Source organism: Macaca nemestrina, chromosome 12 (assembly GCF_043159975.1).
Source record: "Macaca nemestrina isolate mMacNem1 chromosome 12, mMacNem.hap1, whole genome shotgun sequence".
NCBI classification, from domain to species: domain Eukaryota; kingdom Metazoa; phylum Chordata; class Mammalia; order Primates; family Cercopithecidae; genus Macaca; species Macaca nemestrina.
The window spans coordinates 56,949,634-56,975,575 of record NC_092136.1 but is presented as its reverse complement, the minus strand read 5'-3'; the positions used below and the strand labels follow the sequence as shown (position 1 = coordinate 56,975,575).

The window sequence follows — 25,942 nt, the reverse complement described above, 5'->3', positions numbered from 1 at the left end:
CGGTGAAACCCCATCGCTACTAAAGATACAAAAATTATCTGGGTGTGGTGGCAGGCACCTGTAATCCCAGCTACTCAGGAGGCTGAGGCAGAAGAATTGCTTGAATCCAAGAGGCAGAGGTTGCAGTGAGCTGAGATCGCCCCACTGTACTCCAGCCTGGGTGACAGAGGGAGACGCCATCTCAAAAAAAAAAAAAAAAAAAGGACAGATAAGGCTAGGTGCGGTGGCTCATGCCTGTAATTCCAACACGTTGGGAGGCCAAGGCAAGAGGATCACTTGAGCCCAGGAGTTCAAGACCAGCCTGGGCAACATGGCAAAACCTCGTTTCCAGAAAAAATACAAAAATTAGCCAGGTGTGGTGGCACGCGCCCAAGGACCCAGTTCCTCAGGAGGCTGAGGTGGGAGGATCACTTGAGCCCAGGAGGTCAAGGCTGCAGTGAGCTGTGATCATGCCACCTCACTCTGGCTTGGGTGACACAGTGATACCCAGTCTCAAAAAAAAAAAGAGAAAAAGACTGATAAACTTCACTACATTAAATTACTAAAAATTTTGGTATGTGGAAAACAAAGTTAAAAGACAAACTGTGAAAAATATACGTAGTATATATGAGTTGTTCTTAATATTTTAAAAGTTGGTAAAATGCATTACATAAAATGTAAAACTGCTTGATCTGTTAAGGGGTTAATACCCAAAATATATAAGGAATCAACTCAATAGTATGAAAACAACTTAATTAAAAATGGACAAAGGACCTGAATAGACATTTTTCAGAAGAAGACATACAAATGGCGAACAGGTATATGAAAAAAATGTTCACCACCACTAATCATCAGGGAAATGCAAATCAAAACTACAATGAGATAACACCTCACACCTATTAGAATGGCTACCACCAAAACGACAAAAGATAACAAGTGTTGGAAAGGATGTGGAGGCTGATGGGCATATAAATTGGTATAGTCATTCTGGAAAACAGCATGGAGGTTTCTCAACAAATTAAAAATAGAACTATCATATGATCCAGCAATCTCACTACTGAGCATATATCCAAAGGATAAGAAATCAGTATGTCAAAGAGCTATCTCCACTTCCATGTTCATTGCAGCATTATTCGTAATAGCCAAGATATGGAGTCAACCTGAGTGTCTATCAGCAGATGAATAAAAAAAGAAAATGTGGTTTACATACACACAATGGAATACTATTCAGCCATAAAAAAGAAGGAAATCTTGTCACTTCCTACAACATGGATGAACCTGAGGACACCATGTTAAATGAAATAAGCCAGGCACAGAAAGAGAAACACCACATGATCTCACTTATATGCCAAATCTAGAAAAGTTGAACTCACAGAAACAGAGGGTAAAATGGTTACCAGAGGCTAGGGGATGAAGGGACTGGGGAGATGTTGGTCAAAAGAACACAAAATTTCAGAGAGATAGGAGGAATAAATAAGTTCAAGAGATCTACTGTACATCATGGCAACTATAGTTAATAACAATACATCACATACTTGAAAATTGCTAATAGATTTTAAGCATTCTCATCCCCAAAAAACATATGTGAGATAATGTATGTTAATGAGCTTGACTTAGTCATTCTAGATATATATATAAATAAAAACAGCACATTGTACATCATATATATAATTTTTGTCAATTTAAAAATAAAATGAAATAAATACACGAACATGTGAATCATAAAAGAAATAGGAATTAAATGGCCATTAAATATACGAGAAAATATTCAAGCTCCATAGCAATCCAAGAAATGGAAATTAAAACAGAAATGCAATACCATTTTTATCTTATCAGATTTGCAAATACTGATTATCTTCCTTCTTTTTAGTTTGGCAAGAATGGCTGGAAACAGGCACTCTCCCTCACCTAGTGGAAGTGTACACAGGCTAAAGACTTTCCGGAGGGCAATTTGGCTAAGCACATCAAAAGCCCTTAAAAATGTTCATCCCTTTTACTTCTAGGAATCCCCAAAATAATCAAGGAACTGCACTAAAATATGGGCATAAGGATATTCATCACAGCATTTCTGTAATAGTTTAAAGACGTGGTGGCGGGGGGACAAACTAAACAACAATAATAGGAGATTAAAGTAGATCAAATATTTAGTATTTTGTGAATGGATTTTTTGTTTTAAAGTATTCCTATATATTTTGGTATATATGTAAACAATTATTATCTCTGTGTGGTAGGATTGTGGGTGATTTTTTTCCTATTTTCCTATTTTTCTAGAAAGACCATGAATTACTTGTATGAAATTCAACTAACTAATTAGGGGGGAAATGCCCCATCATCCCTGGGCTCCCAAAAGCCCAAAGCCACCAGTACAGGAGAAAAATGTTATGGGTATAAAAGCAACTCCCTATAACAATCGTTGCCTCTAGAGTGCAGAGAAGGCCTTGATTCTGCCTGGAGCTGAGTTTTGAAGGATGAATTTGCCAAGGAATAAAGTGAGGAGGGCAAGAGAATATCAAGTGCAAAAAATGGAAGCACCTACTATGTTGATAAGCTACACGCAATTTCGGCATGGCAGGAAGGGCAGGCTGCGAGTGGAGGACTGAAGTAAAAGCCAGATCACAAAGGCTTCTGAATGTCATGTCAAAGGGTGGAATTATCCTGTGAAAGAAGAATCAATAAAGAGCTTTCGTGGTTCATTAATATGAGGATCAAAAAAAGGTAAAACAGCCCAGGTTCAGTGGCCTATAATCCCAAAACTTTGGGAGGCCAAGGCACAGGAAGATGGCTTGAGACCAAGAGATTGAGACCAGCCTGAGAAACATAGCAGGACCTCATCTTTACAAAAATAATAAGAGAAAAGAAAAAACAAATGATAACAAGAGTGATTGGGATAGGAATGTGGATAATGTCTGGGAAGAGGCATCAGGCGACCTTCTGAGATGCTAGAAATGTTCCACATCTTGATCAGAGTGGTGGTTATGGGAATGTATGCAAATGTTGAAATCCATTAAGCTATATGTTTAAAATTTGTGTACTTTACTGTGTTACTCCTCAGTAAAAAAGCAAAGAGCTTTTAGCAAAGAAGTATCATAATTAAACTATTCTAGAAAGCTCATTCATTCAGCAGCCTGGGAGACTGAACACCCTGAGGCAGCACTGAGAAATAAAAGCTGCATTCTGGCAAAAGAGGGTCAAGACTTTGGCTGTATTGGAGGCAGCAAGACAGTAAGGAGAAGGACGATTCATGACACATTTGGGAGGTGGACCTGATAAGCTTTTATGAGTGTGATTGCTAATTAAACTTCATGATTAAAATTCATGTGAAAATCTAACCCCAAGGTGATGGTATTAAGAAGTGGGGCCTCTGGGAGGTGATTAGATCACCAGGGCTCTGTCCTCATCAGCAAGATTGCTGTCTTTATGAAAGAAGCTTTGGCCAGGCGTGGTGGCTCACACCTGTAATCCCAACACTTGCGGAGGCCGAGGTGGGTGGATCACCTGAGGTCAGAAGTTCGAGACCGGCCTGGCCAACACGGTGAAACCCCGTCCTTACTAAAAATATAAAAATTAGCCAGGCGTGGTGGTGGGCGCCTGTCATCCCAGCTACTCGGGAGGCTGAGGCAGGAGAATCTCTTGAACCTGGAAGGCGGAGGTTGCAGTGAGCTAAGATCATGCCATTGTACTCCAGCCTGGGAGACAAAAGCACAAAACTCTGTCTCAAAAAAAAAAAAAAAAAAGGAAAGAAAGAAAGAAGCTTGAGGGAGCCTGTTAGCCCACACTGCCAAGTGAGGACACAGCTAGAAGGTCCTACCTATGAAGAACAGGCCCTCACCAAACACAAAATCTTGGGCTTTCCAGCTTCCAGAACTGTGAGCAATACATTTTTGTTGTTTACAAATTATGTAGCCTAAGGTATCTTGTTATAGCATTCTGAATGGACTAAGACTATGGGAAAATCTGAATATGGTCTGAGTATTAGTTAAAATAAAAAGTTACTGAATTAGAAAAGTGAATGTAATTGAAAAATAAGATAGAATAAAAAACAGTATGTATAGTACAATCTTACTTTGGTAGAAAAACAATATAAATATGTATATCTGTATGTGTAGAGAAAGACCTAGAAAGGAGAGGACTAAGATTTTAATAGTAGAAATCTCTGAGTGTTGGGAAAGTGAGGTTTTCATTCTTTAAGAATGTACTGCAAAGCATACATTATATTTTTAATTTTTATTTTTAGAGACAGGGTCTTACTCTGTTGCTCAGGCTCAAGTGCAATGGCACCATCATAGCTCACTGCAGCCCTGAGCTCCTGGGCTCAAGCAATCCTCCCCACTTAGCCTCCCAAAGTGCTGGGATTATAGATGGATGCCACTACACCCAGTTAAATTTTTTTTTTTTGTAGAGACGAGGTCTCACTTTGTTGTCCAAGCTGGTATTGAAGTCCTGGCCTCAAGCAATCCTCCCACCTTGGCCTCCCAAAGTGCTGGGATTACAGGTGTGAGCCACCATGCCTGGCCATATATTACATTTTTAAAAGAATCTATCTATCTATCTATCTATCTATCTATCTATCTATCTATCTATCTATCTACCTACCTACCTACCTACCTACCTATTTGTTTATGACAGAATCTCACTCTGTCACCCAGGCTGGAGTGCAATGGCGCAATCTCAGCTCACTGTAACCTCCGCCTCCCGGGTTCAAGCGATTCTCCTGCCTCAGCCTACCAAGTAGCTGAGATTACAGGCGTGCACCACCACGACCAGCTAATTTTTGTATTTTCACTAGAGACAGGGTTTCACCATGTTGGCCAGGCTGACTCAAACTCCTGACCTCAAGTGATCCACCTGCCTTGGCCTCCCAAAGTGTTGGGATTATAGGCGTGAGCCATGGTGCCTGGCCTAAAAGAACCAATTTAAAGTTGAAAGGTGAAAATAATTTTCTATTCTGTAGTTTTCTATTAAAGGAGCTCACAGACACAAAGAAAGTAGCAGCCGCTGGGCATGATGGCTCACGCCTGTAATCCCAACACTTCGAGAGGCCAAGGTGGGAGGATCACTTGAGCCCAGGAGTTCAAGACCAGCCTGGGTAACATGGCAAGACTCTATTTCTACAAATTATTTTTCTTTTTCCAGACAGAGTCTCACTCTGACACCCAGGCTGAAGTGCAAAGGTATGATCTCAGCTCACTGCAACCTCTGTCTCCCAGGTTCAAGCAATTCTCATGCCTTAGCCTCCTGGGTAGCTGGGATTACAGGCATGCGCCACCACGCCCAGCTAATTTTTGTATTTTTAGTAGAGATGGGGTTTTGCCATGTTGGCCAGGCTGGTCTCAAACTCCTGGCCTCAGGTGATCCACCTGCCTCGGCTTCTCTACAAAAAAAGTTTTGAAAAAATTAGCCAGGCATAGTGGCCCACATAGTGGTCCTAGCTGCTCAAGAGGCTGAGGTGGAAAGATCACTTGAGCCCAGAAGGTCAAGGCTACAGTAAGCTATGTTCAAATCACTGCATTCCAGCCTGGGCAACAGAGGGAGATTCTGTCTCAAAAGAAGAAAAAGGAAGAAAGGAGATGAAACAGGACAGGATGAGATTGGTGGGAGGGAGAAGAGAGGGGAGGGGAGGAAAGGAGAGGGAGGAGAGGGTTGGGGGGGTCCCTGGATACCCGACTCCCCAACCACTATACTGGGCAGCTCCCCTGACAGAAAGGCAGGCCCAGGCCCTCTCTGGGGAGCTGCTCCCATTCATTTCCATCTGTTCCTTCAGTCCCTCCTCACTCCATCACTATTTTCTTTCTTTCTTTTTTTTTTTTTTCTTTCTTCAGACAGATCTTGATTGTCGCCCAGGCTAGAGTGCAGTGGTGTAATAATGGCTCCCTGAAGCCTCGAACTCCTGGGCTCAAGTGATCCTCCCACCTCAGCCTCCCGAGTAGCTAGGACTACAGATGTGCACCACCACACCCAGCTAATTTTTTACTTTTTGCAGAGATGGGGTCTCACCATGTCACCCAGGCTGGTCTAGAATTCCTGGGCTCCAGCAATTCTCCTGCCTCAGTCTGCCAAAGCACTGAGATTACAGGTATGAGCCACTGCACTTAGCCCCATCACTATTTTCACACCAGTCTAATGTTATCTTCTGTCTCTCCTGTCCTAACCTGGCCCAGGTATCTGAATACTAAAATGTCATTTATAGTCACATACAGAATTAAGGCAAAATACCAGGTCTCCTCTTTCTTATCCCCAAACTCTGTTAGAAAGCTGAGTATACACATCCTACCTGAGAATTTTATGTCATTTCTCCAAAAACCACCACAAATCTCTAAAAACAGAAACAGAAATAACTAAAACAATACTAGGCCCTTAGCAGTAATACCTGGATTGTTGCAAGGGCCTCCTAACTCCTCTTAGCTTCTAGTTTCCTCCTAAATTCCAATCCATTTTCTACACTATCCATTCTGTCACCATCCCTGTAGAGAAAGACATAACAATAGTCAAAGCATTTTCACATGCCTCCTTCTCATTCCAAACTCAAAGTCTTCAAGATGACATTCAAGATCACACAGGATCTGACTCATCTTACACAGCCTGGTCTGTCTCCAATGGGTTCCTTTATAAACCTGCTAATTCCAATAGGACCACCTATTTCTAGCTCCTACAAGCCAACAACTTTTCTGCCTCTGGGCCTTTGCTCATGCTGCCCCTAGTTACTCCCCGACTCCCAGAGTCCTCCTGGATTCTGAAGGCAGTACTGTGTAGAAGAAAGGGAACTAAACTAGGAGTCAAAACACCTGGATAGCAGACGTGATTCTGACATCAACAAGTTGTGTGCCTTTGGGCAGGTCCTACACCTCTCTGGGCTCAGTTTCCTGTCTATAAACAGAAAGGTTGGACTAGTTCACCCTATAGCCCTTCTACCTTTAAAGAAAAAAATTATTCTTCAGCCGGGCACGGTGGCTCATGCCTGTAATCCCAGCACTTTGGGAGGCCAAGGCGGGCGGATCACGAGGTCAGGAGATCAAGACCATCCTGGCTAACACAGTGAAACCCCATCTCTACTAAAAATATGAAAAATTAGCCAGGTGTGGTGGCAGGTGCCTGTAGTCCCAGCTACTAGGGAGGCTGAGGCAGGTGAATGGCGTGAACCCGGGAGGCGAAGCCTGTAGTGAGTCGAGATCATGCCACTGCACTCCAGCCTGGGCGACAGAGCGAGACTGTCTCAAAAAAAAAAAAAAAAATTCTTCGATTCCTATATGCTCAACCAAATCCAATCTCTCCTTCAAAGTCTGCAAGTCCTCCAAGAAATTTCTCTGAGCACTTCAGCCCACACTATTCTCTCCCCTTTGTGTGGAATCCACAACAAATTACATAGCGCATTCATTCAACCAAGACTTCTGAGCATTTTCTTGGCCATGTTACAATGGTAAAGCCTTGGTAATAAATATAAAGCCAGTTAGGACCCAGCCTGTAGCTATCACCTGTACATCCCTTTCCTCTCCACTATTTTTACCCAAGTGAAGTCATGAACAGCAAATGAATGCAAAAGATACCATTTATTCATTTATTTAATAAGTATTTAAAGAAAACCTTCCATGTCCTATTCTAAAAAGTAAAGATACCAGTAACCAAATGGATCAAGTCCCTAACTTCATGGAGTTTATTTATTTGGGAAAGCAGACAGGAAAAACACAGAAATATGTAATATAATTTTAGGAAGAGAAACAAAGGAGGGGATTAAAGAGTGACTCGGAGCAGTTTTACATAGGATGGGCAGAGAAGGCCTCCCTGAGGTGGCACACTAGAGCCCACACTCAAATGAACTGGGTGACAAACCAGCAATATTCAAGGAGAAGAATACCCTAGGAGCAAGCAAAGGCCCTGAGACAGAAGAGATGGAAGGCAGGAACAGATGGGAGAGCTGGGGCTTAGACCACACAAGAACTTGGTAGTAAATGTGCATTCTACTTCTGAGTGTGATAGGATTCCATATGAGGGTTAAATATATATATATATTCTCAGTGCTATGTGGAGAAGAGACTGCAAAGACAGGAGCAGAGGAGCCAGGACCAGCTGAGGATGGCTGTACTGAAGCAGTCGAGGGCTTGGCTGGTCCCCTAGCCTAGGTCACTTCCTGGCTCTCCAGCTTATAAACTGTGTGAGCTCAAGAAAGTCCATCTCTCACCTGAGCTTCTACACCTTTAAGCAAGGATAATAAAAGTACCTATATTATAACGTTGTCTGGAAGGCTCGATTAGTGCACATAAAACCCTCAGAACAGCCTCTGGCAGAGAGTAAACATTCCATGAATGCTAGTACTTCAAAGCCAGGGAATCACCTAAGAAAACTGAAGACAGAGACAAGAAACAGGCTGAAGACTGAGCCCTTTGGCACTCCAAAAGGCCTCCATTTGGCCCAAGATTTGCCATAAGCCTGCACGTCCAAAATCTTGTCTGGGGCTCCAAACCCCCTGTGTGTATCAATAACTCAAAACTTAGAGCTTATGATGTACTGCTTTATAGCGTTCTTTAGGTAACAATTATATGTTCTAAGTTTAGGTTATTTTTTTTCCTCGGTTGTATTGTTTATCTACTACCAGGCTTGGCATAGGGTTAGATAAACACTAACGTGTTTTGCAAATACTCATTCATGGATTATATCATGTATATTTCAAAGAAATAAATGTAAGGCACTATACTTCCTTTTAAAAAAAGAATCATCTTCTCTTCAAAGAATTATGTGAATTATAAGTTATATCCTCAGCACCGCCCCACTACCCCCACTACCCCATCAGTCCCATCTTAGCAGAGACAGGCACGTTGACCAAAGAAGTTACACCATCTGCCATGCCATTTTCCCACCTGACTTCCTGTCCACATGCTTTGTGAACAAACTTTTCTGTCTCTTCTTTCCCAGAGATTTCTCAAACTGTAAAAACTTCCCATACCTAGCAACATGTCACACCAGCCCCTGTCCCCAGAATTCCCCATGGCCCTTAAAAAAGCCTAAACAAGGAAGCCAAAATGTTCCCAGAAAAACAGGAGTATCAAAACTTAGGAAGAAAAGTGGGAAAGAAAATGGGCATAACCCAAATAAACACCTAGAAAATCATCCAGCAGGGTTCTTTCCACCAAGGTACAGGAGTCTCAGTGCCTTCAACTAGTTACTATGAACATTTATAAAATGACCTTAGGAAGTCCTAGCCAGAATAATCAAGCAATAGAAAGAAATAAAGGGCATCCAAATTGGAAAACAGGAAGGCAAACTATCTCTGTTTGCTGATATGATTGTACACTTAGAAACCCCTAAAAGATGCCTAGATCCTCCAAAAGACTCCTAGATTTGATAAATGAATTCAGTAAAGTCTCAGGTTACAAAATCAATGTATACAAATCGGTAGCACTGCTATATGCCAACAACCACCAAGCTAAGAATCAAAGCAATAACTCAATCCTTTTTAATACCTTCAAAAACAAATAAAATACCTAAGAATATACTTAACTAAGAAGGTGAAAGAGCACTACAAAAAGAACCACAAAACGCTGCTGAAAGAAACCACAGATGACACAAACAGATGGAAATACACCCCATGCTCATGGAATCAAATAATCAATATTATGAAAATGACCATACTACCCAAAGCAATCTACAGAGTCAATGCAATTCCTATCCAAATACCAACATCATTTTCAATAATGTTAGAAAAAACAATCCTAAAATTCATATGGAACCAAAAAGGAGCCGAAATAGCAAGCAATCCTGAGCAAAAAGAAGAAATCTGGAGACATCACGTTACCTGACTTATACTGCAAGGCTAGAGTAACAAAACAGCAATGGCACCGGTATAAATGTAGATACACAGACCAGTGAAACAGAATAGAGAACCCAGAAATAAAGCCAAACACTTACAACCACCTAATCTTCAACAAAGCAAACAAAAACATAAACTGGGAAAAGATACCCTAATCAATACATGGTGCTGGGAAAACTGGCTAGCCACATGCAGAAGAATGAAACTGGATCCCTATCACTCACCGTATACAAAAATTAACTCAAGATGGATCAAAAATTTACACCTAAGACATGAAACCATAAACATTCTAAAAGAAAACCTAGGAAAAACTCTTCTGGACATTGGCTGAGGCAAAGAATGTATGACTAAGACCCCAAAAGCAAATGTAACAACAAAAATAAATAAATAAATGGGACCTAATTAAACTAAAAGGCTTCTGCACAGCAAAAGAAATAATCATTAGAGTGAACAGACAACCCACAGAATGGGAAAAAATATTTGCAAATTATGTATCTGACAAACAACAAATACCTGGAATCTTCAAGGAACTCAAATAATTCAGCAAGAAAAAAACAAATAATACCATCAAAAAGTGAGCAAATGATATGAATACACATTTCTCAAAAGAATATATACAAATGGGCACGAAATATATGAAAAAATGCTCAACATAACTAATCATCAGGGAGATGCAAATTAAAACCACAATGAAATACTCTACCTTACTCCAGCCAGAGTAGCCATTACTAAAAAGTAAAAAAACAATAAATCTTGGCATGGATGTGGTGAAAAGCAAACGCTTATACACTGCTGGTGGGAATATAAATTAGTACAACCTCTACGGAAAACAGTATGGAGATGTCTCAAATAACTAAAAGTATATCTACCATTCAACCCAGCAATTGCACTACTGGATATCTACTGAAAGGATGAGTCACTATATCAAAAAGATGCATGAACACATACGTTTATCACAGCACAATTCACAACAGTAAAGATATGGAACCAACCTAAGTGCCCATCAACCAATGAGTGGATTTAAAAATGTGGTATAGGCCTGGCGCGGTGGCTCACGCCTGTAATCCCAGCACTTTGGGAGGCCGAGACGGGCGGATCATGAGGTCAGGAGATCGAGACCATCCTGGCTAACACGGTGAAACCCCATCTCTACCAAAAATACAAAAAAATTAGCCGGGCGTAGCGGCGGGCGCCTGTAGTCCCAGCTACTTGGGAGGCTGAGGCAGGAGAATGGCGTGAACCCGCCAGGCGGAGCTTGCAGTAAGCCGAGATCGCGCCACTGCACTCCAGCCTGGGCGACAGAGCGAGACTCCGTCCCCCCCAAAAAAAAAAAAAAATGTGGTATATATACACCATGGACTACTCAGTCATAAAAGAATGAAATAATGTCTTTTGCAGCAACTTGGATGGAGCTGGAGGCCATTATTCTAAGTGAAGTAACTCAGGAATGCAAAACCAAATACTGTATGTTCTCACTTATAGGTGGGAGCTAAACTATGGGTATGCAAAGGCATATAGAGTGGTATAATGGACTGTGGAGACTCAGAAGGGGGAGGAAGGGAAGGAGGGAGGGGAGATGAAGGATTAAAAAAACTACATATTGGGTATCATGTACACTACTCAGGTGACTGGTGCACTAAAATTTCAGACACAATTCAACCATATAATCAAAAACCACTTGTACCACAAAAGCTATTGAAATAAAAAATAGATATTTTAAAAATACAATAATAATGAAACATTTAAAAATAAATACATAAATAAAATGACCTCAAGTGATAAGGGTTTCCAACAGAACAAAGGTCCAAGTCAGTGAAGGGAAAAGATTAACTTTTTCACTCTTTTTTTTTTTTTTGAGACAGGGTCTCAGTCTGTCATCCAGGCTAGAGGTCAGTGCCACAGTCTCGGTTAACTGCAGTCTCAACCTCTTGGGCTCAGGTGATCCTCCCATTTCAGCCTCCTGAGTAGCTGGGACCACAGGTGTGTGCCACTGCACCTGGCTAATTTTTCTAACTTTTGTAGAGATGGGGGTTTACCATGTTGCCCAGGCTGGTCTCAAACTCCTGAGCTCAAGACATCCACATGCCATGGGCTCCCAGAGTGCTGGGATTACAGGCGAGTGCCACAGTGCCTGGCCAACTTTTTCACTTCTTTATTCAGTTTCCACAGAACTATCTGGTCTTCCGTTTTTCTTCCCTGTCCTACCCACCCATGCTCCCAAACGCCTAGCCTGGGTGATAAGCCATGGAAAATAATGCTGACCCACCAGGACCACAGCTCTTGACGTGGCTTCAACCAAGTCTGAACCTCATATCCTGAGATCTACCCCAGCCCTCCAGGGACCAGAAACAGTGACAAATACATGGGAACTATGTAGGCGACTCAAATGTAGACAGAGCTGGGCACATCATACTGCTCCCAAATTGGCTTTCTTGCACCCTGAAACAGACAAAAGCTGCTAGATGTTACTTTGCCAATACCTTCTGGCAGAGCTATTTCTAGCTAATTCTGATCACTGAACTACTCATGGAGGTTTTAAAAATGGTCCATCCTTAATCCTACCATTTTGGGAGGCAAAGGTGAGAGGATCGCTTGAGCCTGGGAGTTTGAGACCTGCCTGGGCAACATAGGGGGACCCTGTCTCTAAAAATAAATAAATTGGTCGGGCGCGGTGGCGCACATCTGTAATCCCAGCACTTTGGGAGGCCGAGGCAGGCGGATCATGAGGTCAGGAGTTCGAGACCATCCTGGCTAACATGGTGAAACCCCCGTCTCTACTAAAACTACAAAAAATTAGCCGGGCGTGGCGGCGTGCGCCTGTAGTCGCAGACACTCGGGAGGCTGAGGCAGGAGAATGGTGTGAACCCAGGAGGCGGAGCTTGCAGTGAGCCGAGATTGTGCCACTGCACTCCAGCCTGAGCGACAGAGCCAGACTCCGTCTCAAAAAAAAAAAAAAAATTAATTAATTTAAAATTTTTTTAAATGGTCCTCTGAAACAAGATATAAAGTGGCCTCTACCCACGTCCCATGACTCTTATGCCTTTTTTTTTTTTTTTTTTTTTTGAGATGTAGTCTTGCTCTGTCACCCAGGCTGGAGTGCAGCGGTGTGATCTCAGCTCACTGCAAGCTCCGCCTCCCAGGTTCACGCCATTCTCCTGCCTCAGCCTCCCCAGCGGCTGGGACTACAGGCGCACACTGCCACGCCCAGCTAATATTTTTGTATTTTTAGTAGAGACGGGGTTTCACCACGTTAGCCAGGATGGTCTCAATCTCCTGACCTCGTGATCTGCCTGCCTCGGCCTCCCCAAGTCCTGGGATTACAGGCATGAGCCACCGCACCCAGCCTCTTAGGCCACTTTCTATGCAAACACTGTGATCCTGAGTGCTATTCTAAATCAAAAGAGTGACCTGTCAATACACAAATGGGGGAAAAAATCGCAAAACAGAATCCTCACAACTGATATTGCTGATTAACTAGACATGAAGGATTCAATTAATATACTTTGACCTTGTCATTTTTCCATGTTAACCCACAGCACCAAATACTCATTTGCAAGTTGGGTTTTCTTTATCTCCAGGTCTCTATGTACAGATTCTAGTGACTACTGAAAAGTACAAAGCTTTGGTTCCCCTCCCATACAATTACACAATTTACAAGAGAACTTCCATTCCCCTGGGACTTGGACCCAGTAGAAGAAGCCTTTTGGGTCTAAGTACTTAGAATGCACCCATCCCTGGCTCAAGAGGCAAGACCAGACTTTCAAGAAAAGCTTCTCCAGGCAGTCGTGGAGAAAGAGAGCTATTGAGTGGCACTTCCTAATTCAAGGGGATATTATGCTAACTAGAGTTCCTAGCAACAGTAAATGTAATCCAACATGACTAATAGAAAAAATAACTGACTAGGCCCTGTTTACTCACTAGAAAGTATATCCCCACATATTAAGCCTTAACAAAGGTCATCTCAGCTCCCAGAGACCAGAGTGTTGTAAAAACAGTTGTTTCCCAACAGCAATATTTGGATCAGGAGGTACCCAACACTCATATCCAAAACTAATTTCCCATCTAATTTCTTTTGTTGTTGTTATTTTCAGACAGGGGCTCGCTCTGTTGCCCAGGCTGGAGTGCAGTGACACAATCTCGGCTCCCTGCAGCCTTAACCTCCCAGGCTCAAGCAATCATCCCATCTCAGCCCCCCGTTTAGCTGGGACCACAGACACGCACCACCACACTCGGCTAACTTTTGTATTTTTTTCATAGAGACGGAGTCTCACTGTGTTGCCCAGGCAGGTTCAAATTCCTGGCCTCAAGCAATCCTCCCACTTTGGCCTCCCAAAGTGCTGGGATTACAGGTGCGAGCCACCAGGCCCGGCCTCCATCTAATTTCTTAATTTCATCCACTCGTTGATTCATCAAACCCCTAACATTAAGCATATTCACTGAAGAAAGGTAATAAGAGAATAAAGAGATGCCTGTACGCACCCCAGTGCTTTTTACGCAGGAGATATTCAAAAACTGTAGGACACGAGAAAGGAAAAGTATATAAATGATAGTGATACAGAGCACTTCCCAGAGACCAGTGTCTTGACAGTCTCAGGACACTGACTCTGATAAAAGGTACTTTTTACCCCACTCTAGTTAGCCACCTCCAAAAGGAAGAATGGAACAGGATGGAAAAAATTCAAAAATTTCTAGATTCAAACTTGTCCTTGGCTAAGTTTACATCCAAGATCCCAACTTCACATCAAAGAAAGAAAAAAGCCACTGAAAGTGACCCTTGCCTACTCAAAGGAGTTTCCAAAACATTAACAAACAGGAACAAATTCCCAGCATATTCTAATTACTATGACCTTTTATCATTAAGAGGCCCATAAAAAAGGGCTTATTTCTAATGTTACTAACAAAGGGTTAAGCAGATTATTTCTATCATATTTTCATGGAGATCCTAAATTCCAGTTTAAACAAATGATTCCCAGACTTCTACAAAGGCCTTTAATTGGGCTAATCTGTTACTTTTAGTGCAATCTTGCCAAGGCTGGATTCTTCTTAAGCCCTTAAAGGACTTGAGTAAAATTCTTTTGATGGTAATTTTTTTAAAAGATCATCTCCAGAGTTTACATATATTCCACAATTACTTATGCTGATAGAAAAATATATATATATTTTACTCCAAAAGGCTCCTTCCAATTTGAAAGCTCTAATTGCCAACATATCTCATATGAACTTCCTGCATAAAACAAAACACAAAGCAACAAGTATAATCATAGGTCTAAAAAGAGAGACTTGTTAAGGAAAACAGAGAAAGCTCAGCTTGTTTAGCCAGAGGAAGGGAAGGAAAGGATGGGTACAGATGGGACAGTCTGTACATCTGATAACTGCCTTTACAGTCCAGGAAAGACAATTGTTCACTCTATGAACATCTGTGCATTGAAGAGGGATAGGAAAACAGTAAAAGTAGGAAACATTAAAAGAAAACTTAAGCTAACTACAAGGAGATAATCTGTGATCATCAATCTGGAAACCTTCCTTAGAAAGTGTTTCCCAGGGAAATTGTGAAATCTCTTTAAGAGAGATTAAATCTCTTCAGAAAGATTTAAGGATATTTGGAGGTGGAGGAGGTCAAAATAGTCAAAGTTCTACCATACTAGGAGATTACAACTGAGTAACAAAGGGATATTCCAGTCCCTGGGAATTGTCCAAATGCCATCCCCAATAAAAAATAATTTAGACTATTTTTAAAGAGGATATTGTAGTCTTATTTTTCTTTTTCTCTTTTTTTTTTTTTTTTTTTTTTTTTGAGACGGAGTCTTGCTCTGTCGCCCAGGCTGGAATGCAGTGGTACATCTCAGCTCACTGGAAGCTCCGCCTCCAGGGTTCATGCCATTCTCCTGCCTCAGCCTCCCCAGTAGCTGGGACTACAGGTGCCTGCCACCATGTCCGGCTAATTTTTTGTACTTTTAGTAGAGACGGGGTTTCACCATGTTAGCCAGGATGGTCTTGATCTCCTGACCTCGTGATCCGCCTGCCTCAGCCTCCCAAAGTGCTGGGATTACAGGCGTGAGCCACCGCGCCCGACCTGCAGTCCTATTCTTCTAAGCTGTTAGCTATCTTAGAAAACCTAAATCACCTGTCTAATAAATTATTAAAATGACAAATACCAAATATAAAAACATTAACTGTGCAAGCAATGCATCAAAAATGCAACCAAACATTTCCGACATTTAAATAAGGGCATTGCCAAAGTCTCTTCTTGAGGCCCTAACTCTCAAAACTAGGCTCAAGAGCATTCTCCCAGGAAGACATACCAAATGATCCCCAACTAGCAATGAGCTTTGCCATTCTCTGGAGGAATGACCACGTAACCTATAACCAGAGGCTACAAAGAAAATACAATGACTTTCAGGTGACACAAAATACAAACTGGGAGAAGAAACCAAGGTACTGGCCGGGAGCGGTGGCTCAAGCCTGTAATCCCAGCACTTTGGGAGGCCGAGACGGGCGGATCACTAGGTCAGGAGATCGAGACCATCCTGGCGAACACGGTGAAACCCCGTCTCTACTAAAAAATACAAAAAACTAGCCGGGCGAGGCGGCGGGCGCCTGTAGTCCCAGCTACTCGGGAGGCTGAGGCAGGAGAATGGCGTAAACCCGGGGGGCGGAGCTTGCAGTGAGCTGAGATCCGGCCACTGCACTCCAGCCCGGGCGACAGAGCCAGACTCCGTCTCAAAAAAAAAAAAAAAGAAAAAGAAACCAAGGTACTAATCAGGGTGTGACCATCTCTATCTGGCCCTAAGGGATTACCCTGATCTAAAGGAACTAGGAAAACTGAGCTCAGAGATCCCTCAAACATCAAATTCCAGGAACTTCTGAATAAATGGCAAAGCTGGAACTTTAACCCAGCTTTTTCTACTCCAAATCCCCTACACGAAGAGGGGTCACATTCCTCAGAGGTCCAAAACACAAGCTGAGTCATATCCTGACCCATGTAGAGGTCCTGGTGATAATTTCACCTATCAAAGCCCCATTTGGTAGGGCAAGCTCTCCAAGGTGTGAGAGGCTTTTAAAGGTAAAAATGGGTGTGGAGAACTGAGATCATATTTTGATTTCGCATTTTTTAGCTGAGAAAAAAACACAGGTGACTCTAACATTAATTAAAAGAAAACTTTAGTTGACAGACGTCATTTTTCTGCCTGTCAGCTGCCCCTCCTTAGTGAGCCCTCCTGCTAGGGGATATTCCTTGGCCAAACAACCAAGTCTCCAGAGCACTAACCAGTTCAGAGGAAATGGCGTACAAGTTGCACAAGAAATAGCAAGAAATCCAGATTGTATTTAAAGTGGCAGACTAATTCTAGTAAAATGTCTCCACCCACTGCTGCCCTTCCTGAGCCCATTATCTGCTGAGAATCAAAGGGCCTGGCTATAAATGTGGGTGTCCAGTGTCCTTGTAAGCTCCCTAAGCTGTATACATGAACAATACAATTAACTGGTAAGAAATGTGGAAGGGTAGGAAGGCCTTTGCACATCTCTAAATCCTGGCTTTCCTATCCGTTTTAAATCCCCACGCAGGAACTCTACAAAGGCCTCCTGTTTTTCCTCCATAACAACAAGTGAAATAAATGTGCATTTTATGTTAATCTTTCTCATAATTAAGAAAGGTAATCTAAATTCACTTTTTCCCTACTAGTACCAAGTTTTAAAATTCAGCTTTTTTTTTTTTTTTTTTTTGAGACAGGGTCTCGCTCTGTCACCCAGGCTGCAGTGCAGTGGCGTGATCACGACTTACTGTATCCTCAACCTCCTGATCCTCCCACCTTAGCCTCCTGAATAGTTGGAACCACAGGCACATGCCACCATGCATGATTAACTTTTGTATTTTTTGTAGAGACGGGGTTTCACCATGTTGCCCAGGCTGGTCTCCAACTCCTGAGCTCAAGCAATCTGCCTGCCTCCGCCTCCCAAAATGCTGGGATTACAGGTGTGAGCCACAGCACCTGGTCAAAATTCAACATTTTTAAGAAATAAGAGAATATGAGAGGAAAAGGCACATCAACTTACATAAGATGTTTAGGGCGAGGAAAAGCTTTTAAACAAATTACAACATTGATCTACCTCTCAGAGTAGTCATGAAAGAAAAAAACCAAAGCATTGCGAAACATGGGGGAACATAAAGGACAAACCAGCGGTGGCACTGGTCCACATACACATTCCATTTCAGCGTGTGCCTGGTAAGATTCAGCTCTTTTCTGATCCAGAGCGGCCCCATGGTCACTGCAACTCGTTCTTTATCCAGTGAACCAAGCTACTCACTGCAGGGTACAGTGAGACAGGAATTGAAACACCCAGATATCTTGGCTACATTCCCTTTTTTAACCTCCTCATTAGGAATTATGACTTGCACTTGACTTGTGATGAGCATGTCACATTCCTGTACATAGATGTCACCTTAATCTTCTAAAATCACTGCTTTACCCATAGCTTCTTTTCTCAAAAATCTTTAAAACCTAGACAATGTCTATAGGATAAAATTCCAGCCCTTGAGCCAGAATTGAAGCTGACCACAGTTCGGCTTCCACGGGACCTCCCACTGCTCTCTGGAGAAGGCAGCTGTGAAAGCACCCACGTTAGTCTGAGAGCCAGGCATTGGAATTCTAGCTCTGCCACTTTACCACTTGTGTCATCCTGAGCCAGTTACGTATCTTTTTGATCTTCTCTTTTTAAAAATAAGAATTCCCTCATCTTTAAAACAAGAATTCCCTCATCTTTAAGACAAGAGCAACAATACCTATGTCACAACACTGAAGGATGAAAGAGCTGGCAGGTGGCATAGAGCAGACGCTATTACTTTTCTCTCTAGGTCCAGTCCAAATGGTCTGCTCTCCATTCTCTTGAAAGCTTTCCCCAGCAACTCTCCACCAGTTTCAGAAGCACACTTTGCTTCAAGGCCCTCTCCTCTTCTATGAAACCTCCCTGCCTCAGAATCATTTTCTCCTTGAGCTTTACAATTCTTAGATTCTAAGCCAAGTTTGTCCAACCTGCGGCCCATGGGCCGCCCAGGACGGCTTTGAGTATGGCCCAACACAAATTCGTAAACTTTTAAAAAATATTATGGTTTTTTGGGATTTTTTTTTAAACCTCATCAGCTATTCTGAGAATTAGTGTATTTTACATGCGGCCCCAAAGGATTCTTCTTCTTCCAGGGTGACCCGGGGAGGCCAAAAGATTGGACACTCCTGTTCTAAGCCAATTGATCTGAAATTATCCTTCACTCAAATGTCACTCCTCTTTCCCCAAGGAGTCCACCAACTCAAGACCAAGGGTTTCGCTAATTACCAAGTCAATCCAATCTAAGCGTTCAGTAAAAAAATACTTTTAAGGTAAGAGTTGCCTTGCAGTTGTCCACCAAAATGGTGTCCTTCTGGCCCAGTTAAGGGATAATAACACTTCCCATATATACACTTAAACAATTTTTCTTCCCCCATATCTTGGGGACTTTTTCCAAAGGTAATATTTGCCAGATAGCCTGGGCCCAGTGGCTCAGGCCTGTAATCCCAGCACTTTGGGAGGCCCAGGCGGGTGGATCACCTCAACTCAGGACTTTGAGACCAGCCTGGCCAACATGGGGAACGCTGTCTCTACTAAAAATACAAAAATTAGCCAGACATAGTGGCAGGCACCTATAATCCCAGCTACTCAGGAGGCTGAGGCAGGAGAATCACTTGAACCCGGGAGGCGGGCGTTGCAGTGAGCCGAGATTGCGCCATTGCACTCCAGCAAGAGAGAGAGACTCCGTCTCCAAAAAAAAAAAAAAAAGAAATTTTTAAATAAAAATATGCCAGATAAATAAAAAGGAGGGTTAAATCTATGTTAGTCACCTAGGAGCTCTCTGCCAGACCAGCAGAATTTAAGAAGCCTTCACTTCATGCATTCAACAGGCTCTTCTTGAGTTCTGGCCTTGTGCGGTCCTTAATTCAGCAATGGAGATAGACCGAAAAATTCAGTCTCTATCTTGGATTAGCTTTCTGGAACCTAGACTATGTCTGATCCTTTAGAAACCCCTAATTCTGGTAAAAAAAAAAAAAAAAAAAAATCAATTAAGGGATTCACCTTCTGAAAAATATTAAAACAACGCAGCTCTTTGGGTTTTTAACCCTGCCGCCCCATCCCAAAATGGCCAGTTGCAGTGTGTGCAGCTAAGAGGTAGCTGAAAACAGTCTTGCAGATGGGATAATGAACTCTTCGCCATTCCCAAGACCCTGCTGTCCAAACAGCAGAAACACCTGGGTGGTAATAAAAGCAAGAGCTGGACTAAGGCAGTACTAAGGCAAATTTTCTCACTGAAGAAGTTATTTTATTCACATTAATCATCAACTACTTTCATATAAAGATCCCAGGAAAATGCAATAAGCCCTCTTTAGAAACACTTGAAAACACTCTCTTGAACTCTATACTCACAGTTACTAAATTATTGGATAAGGTGCCATAAACGTTGACTAGAGTGTGGACCCTTTAATACTTAGTGCGCGTCTGCACAAGGGCAAAAAGTGAACCATCCACAAATAAACATAGCTTAACTTGTTGCAGTAATAGCATGCAAAGTTAATTTTCCTTTGTTTGAGTTCCGCGTGTGTGTCTGTGTGTGTTGTGCGTGTGTGTATGTGTATGTGTGCCCGCGCGCGTTCTTCAAGGAGCCTGCATACAAGCTGCAACAGCTCCAGGTAGGAATTCGAGTGCCGCCACCGAGAGGCGAAGCGGTGCGCAGAGCCCGCTCCCAGGGCGTCCCGAGGTCGGGTCTCCGCTCGGCACCAGGCAGCTCTTCACCGCCGGACCCTGGCCGCGAGGTTCCCCACCCCCAACCGCGCGGCCCCAGCCGGGCCGGAAAGCAGAGCCAACAGCTCCTGACCGCCCGGGAGGGCGGACCCTACCGGCCCCGCTCCTCTGCGCCTGCGGCGGCCCCCACGCGCGTACTCACGGAGCTGGACGCCGCTGCCTGGGCCGGGAGTCGGGAGTAGAGGGAAAAGGGCTGGGAGGGCAGGGGCGGGACCGGGCGCGACACGCGGGAACCGGGGCCGCCCGGCCCGGAGCCGCTTACCTCTGCGCTCCCCAGCCTGGCCGGGGGCGGCGCCTGGATGGGGTCTCGCCGGGAGCCGCGCGGCCCCTCCCGCAGAGAGGGCGGGCGGCGGGCAGGCATCCGCGCCCCGGGCTGCGGCCGGGCTGCAGGGAGAGAGAGGGGAGGGAGCGCAGATTTGAGTGGAGGGGGCGTGGAGGATGTGCGCCTCCACCCAAGACAGAGAGGGTGGGCTGCTGGAGCCCGGCGGAGGGGTGCGCTCAGAGGCGCCGGAGGGAGCGAGAAAGCCGCGCCGAGAGTGTGCGAGGGAGGGTGGGGGACAGGGGTGAGGGAGGCGGGGGCCGGGGGCAGCAGGGACGAGAAGTTGGCCCCCAGACTGGACGGCCCTCACCTCCGCACCATCCGACCAAGAGTTGTCTGGGTTTGGAGCAAAGCACAACGGGGTCTGAAACTTTATGTCATTTTCTCATACACACGTGATCCCCCTGGAGTCCAGATGGTTTCAATCACTGGAGGAAAAAAGCGGCTCTTCTGGTATGCGTGAAAAGCCGGAGCTGGGAGAGTCTGGGAAAAGCTGCCTGCACAGCCCGCCGGCCTTCAAACAAACCGATGAGCTCTTTCCCTTCTCCCAGTTCTCAGCCTCGGGGGAGCCCTACAAAACACAAACGAAATTCAAAGAAGCTACTTTTGGTACTGCAGCAGTAGCAGAACTCCCAAAGCACTAGGGTTCCAAAGAGCCTGGTCTCAACCGAAAGCTCCAAAAGGGATTCTGAAATTTTACTTTAAATACTCCACTGGTTTGCAAAACCAAAAACTAGAAAAGGGTGCCATTTAATAATAAAGCAATGGAATACCAGCATTGAGAATCTGTGATTAGTGGAATTTGAAGGAAATCATTAGCCCAGTATAACAATCAACTTGGAAAAGAAAAATGTAAATTACTTAAGATCCAAACCCATACTTACTTAGTGAGATGTTAGAAAACCGTGTAATCCATTTTTTACTCACGTAAATCACTGTAAATAAAATTTGATATCGAAATGCAAAACTGAGCAGCAATGAAAATTGACTTTTGAAGTTTCAGTTTTACACTGACTTTACAAATTTACATTTCGAAGGAGCCAGTGTGTATGAACATAAGCAGGCTCTAAGGCCAGGACATGTTCCAAAATCCAAGCCAATTCAATTGTCACATATCCTAAGGAGGTATTTACTCAGCTGCAGGACAAGCATCAAATATAATGATAATGAGTTTAAGATACATCCTGAGGCAGGGTGCAGTGGCTCGTGCCTGTAATCCCAACACTTTGGAGGCCAAGGTGGGCAGATCACTTCAGGTCAAGAGTTCAAGACCAGCCTGGCCGACATGGTGAAACCCCATCTCTACTAAAAATACAAAAGTTAGCCGGAAGTGGTGGCAGGCACCTGTAATCCCAGCTACTAGGGAGTCTTGAGGCAGGAGACTCCCTTGAACCCAGGAGGCGGAGTTTGCAGTAAGCCAAGATTGCACCACTGCATTCCAGCCTGGGCAACAGAGTGAGACTCTGCCTAAAAATAATAATAATAATAATAATAATAATAATAATAATAATAGATAAGATACGTTCTGGAAATAATTTAACTTGGTCAAGATCGAACACAAATAATGGCAAGAACCAAACTGATAAAGTCTATTGTTCCTTTGCCAAAAACGGATATTACACATGAATTACTAGTATTAACTCCTTGTCTCCAAAATACTGAGGCCAAAGGACAGTTTGGCCTTTCTAGCAGAGGGCCTTATATGCGGTGTGATGCAGTCTGCACATGAAAAATAAATCAGTTCCTCGTTGAGTTGGTTCTACATTAGGAAAGCCCAAGATTTCAGCTGTTGTTGAGGCACACTGAAAAACATAAAGGCCAAAAATCAGAACAGGTTTTACTCCAAAAATCAGAACCGTTTTACTTTAATCAGAACAAGTTTTACTCCAAACTCACAATCTAAGTGAGTTTCTACTCTAGTTCACTGAAGTGCTTGAACCCTTCAGGAGACCTGGGCCATATTTGGATGAACTTAGCCCTCTCCAGTCTTTTCCAATCTCTCCAATCTCAAATTAGGATGATTCTGCTCCAAATGTGGAACAAGAGAACCCATGAATGTAAAGGCAAGCCACAGAATTTAGCAACCCTCCAGGTAAATTCTACCTGCAGCTCTCTGAGCTCTGTAAGGAGGTTCTTAAGTCTCCCACTTTCAAAACTATTGGAACTTCTACTACTAAAGTCCCGTTTTCCTTGTAACATCTGTAAGGAAAGACAACTCTACAGATAGCATCAAGATTTTCTCTATTCAGACCCAGGACAGTAATTATTTTCATCATTGGCAGCTGCTGCTGCTGCCTCTTATATGTGCTGAAGCAATGTAGGAGGGCAATAATGAGATATAAATACTTGTTCTTTTTGTTTGCCAGTTCCATTGCAAATTATGCATGGAACTGTTTCAATTCTTAGGAAAAAAACTTCATAAGATCTGCTCTCTCAGAAAGAAAAGTAATATCCCTTAAATTGTCTAAATATAGTCTAAATATAGCCTAGAGTCTAAACTTCACATATGTGACTATTAGTTCATCTTAATACTGGCCAAATATTTATTAGAAACACTGACATCAGAAATGTTGGTAATGCTATATTTTAAATAGTAGTAATATAGTAATTTGCATTAACCTAATGTTCACAACACTTGACAAACAAGGTCAACTATGTATAAGAGATGGCAAGCTCTTTGAGGACAGCAACCTGGCCTGTCTTGCTAATAATTACATCCTATCTGCCTAGCACATTGCCCAGCATGAAATAAGCGCACAGTAAATACATGCTGTCTGAATAAATGAAAGATAAATAAAAACACTCCTCATGAGGTTACAATCCTGTTGTAGAGACATGTGACTTATAAACAACAGAATGAAATAGCCATGGGAGGATACTAGCAACAAAAAAGAGGAAGGGATCATTAGCATTAGCCAGCTTTGGACTTTAATCACAGCGTATATTCAGAAATGTGCAGAGACTGCTGAAAATAGGAAGCGCTTGTAGGAAGAATTTGGTAAATTTACTGCCTAATTTAGGGGTCTGAGATATACTTTCCCATGTTCCATTATTCAGTCCCATCAACACAGAGCCAAGACAAGATTTGAGCATAAACATCCTGGCTCTAATTTGGATAGTATGAATACTGTTCCTTTCATCCTCTCTCATATGTCTCCTCCACTCCCAAGCCATTTCCTCTGTACTGTCTTCTGTCAGTCTAATGAAAGTTTCCTAATCTTTAGAAGCAGTAGCTTTGGTTCTCTTTGTGCAGAGAAGTACAATATGCCCTGATTACATGGTTATATTCCATACAGATGCCTGGCAACACATCTTATAGCTAAGGGTCTGTTTAATATTTTAACTCTGAGAGCCTTATAATTCAACTACTTTGTTATATACCAAAATAGAACTTGACATCACAAAGATGAGCCTTACTTCCTTTTGCTATTTTAAATCCTGCACTTAAGCATGGTGAGTTGTCTGGGTTTTCTGGTTCATGAATTTTGCTTTGGCATGTTTTGCTTTTTCCTTTGAGGGACAGAAGTGTTAAGATTTTCTAGGAAGATTTTCAGGTTTGCAGGTCTAGCACTCAAGAAACAATGTTTTCCTCCTAGGTACTCTGCCTGTAATATTATATGTGTTCATTAAACAGACAGTGAGAGTCGGGTTCAGTGGCTCATTCCTATAATGCCAGCATTTTGGGAGGTCAAGGCAGGAGGACCTCTTGAGTTCAAGAGTTCGAGACCAGCCTGAGCAACATAGTGAGACCCCAGTCTTAAAAAACAAAAAAATTAGCCGAGCATGGTGGTTTATGTACACCTATAGTCCCAGCTACTCAAGACATTGAGGTGAAAGGATTGCTTGAGCCCAGGAGGTCGTGGCTCCAATGAGCTATGATTGCACCACTGCACTTCAGCCTGGACGGCAAAGTGAGACCCTGTTTCAAAGAAAAGGGGTTGGGGCTGTGGGGCCTTATTTATGCTTCATGATCCAAACAACTAGTTTTCTCTAAGGCAGACACCTGGGAAAGGTGGTTGGCCTAGATGACTTTTAAGTGTTCTAGGCCGGGCATGGTGACTCACGCCTGTAATCCCAGCACTTTGGGAGGCCGAGGCGGGCGGATCACGAGGTCAGGAGATCGAGACCATCCTGGCTAACACGGTGAAACCCCATCTCTACTAAAAATACAAAAAATTACCCAGGTGTGGTGGTGGGCACCTGTAGTCCCAGCTACTTGGGAGGCTGAGGCAGGAGAATGGCGTGAACCCGGGAGGCGGAGCTTGCAGTGAGCCGAGATCGTGCAACTGCGTTCCAGCCTGGGCTACAGAGTGAGACTCTATCTCAAAGAAAAAAAAAAAAGCAAACTACTTAATTTTCTAAACTGCAGTGAGTAGGAAGCCCAGAAACCAAAACTGCATGCAAAAATTTTTGACACTGTGATTTGTTTTTTTAAATTTTACTATTCTTATTTTTTTGAGAAAGAGTCTCTGTTGCCCAGGCTGGAGTGCAGTGGCACAATCATAGTTCACTGCAGCCTCCCACCTCAGCCTCCCCAGTGGCTGGGACTACAAGCACATGCCACAACACACAGCTAACTTTTTAAAACAGAGATTTTTAAAAATCTCTATTCTGTAGAGATAGGAGTCTCACTGTGTTGCCCAGGCTGGTCTCAAACTCCTGGGTTCAAGCGATCCTGCCACCTCAGTCTCCCAAAATGCTGGCATTACAGGCATAAGCCACCACCACTAGCTGACATTTTGACCTAAAAATTTTTTTTTATATGTAGGTAAGATATACACCAGGTAAAAACTTCAGAAACAATTTAAAAGAATATATAAATGATCCCCAATATATGGTGGTTCAACTTACAATCTTTTGACTTTACCATGGTGCAAAACCAATACTCATTCAGTAGAAAGCATACTTTGAGTCCCCAGACACCATTCTGTTTTTCACTTTCAGTACAGTATTCAATAAATTACATGAGATATTCAACATTTTATTATTTTATTTAGATCTACACAGAATTAAAGGAGAAA

General features: G+C 43.0%; 1 protein-coding gene across 3 annotated transcripts in view; it reads right to left on the bottom strand.

Annotated features, from left to right (window-relative positions):
* Positions 1 to 20,987, bottom strand: part of DENND2B (DENN domain containing 2B) — a 177,910-nt gene extending 156,923 nt beyond the window's left edge. For 2 of the 3 annotated variants that reach the window (XM_071075129.1, XM_024795017.2), the window contains exon 1: positions 20,865 to 20,987. The gene's annotated coding sequence lies outside the window, so the exon portion shown is untranslated. Of the gene's footprint in view, positions 1 to 20,744; positions 20,814 to 20,864 lie in introns of those variants that run through there. The other variant, XM_071075127.1, reaches the window with a different exon arrangement.
* Between the last annotated feature and the right edge of the window lie 4,955 nt (positions 20,988 to 25,942).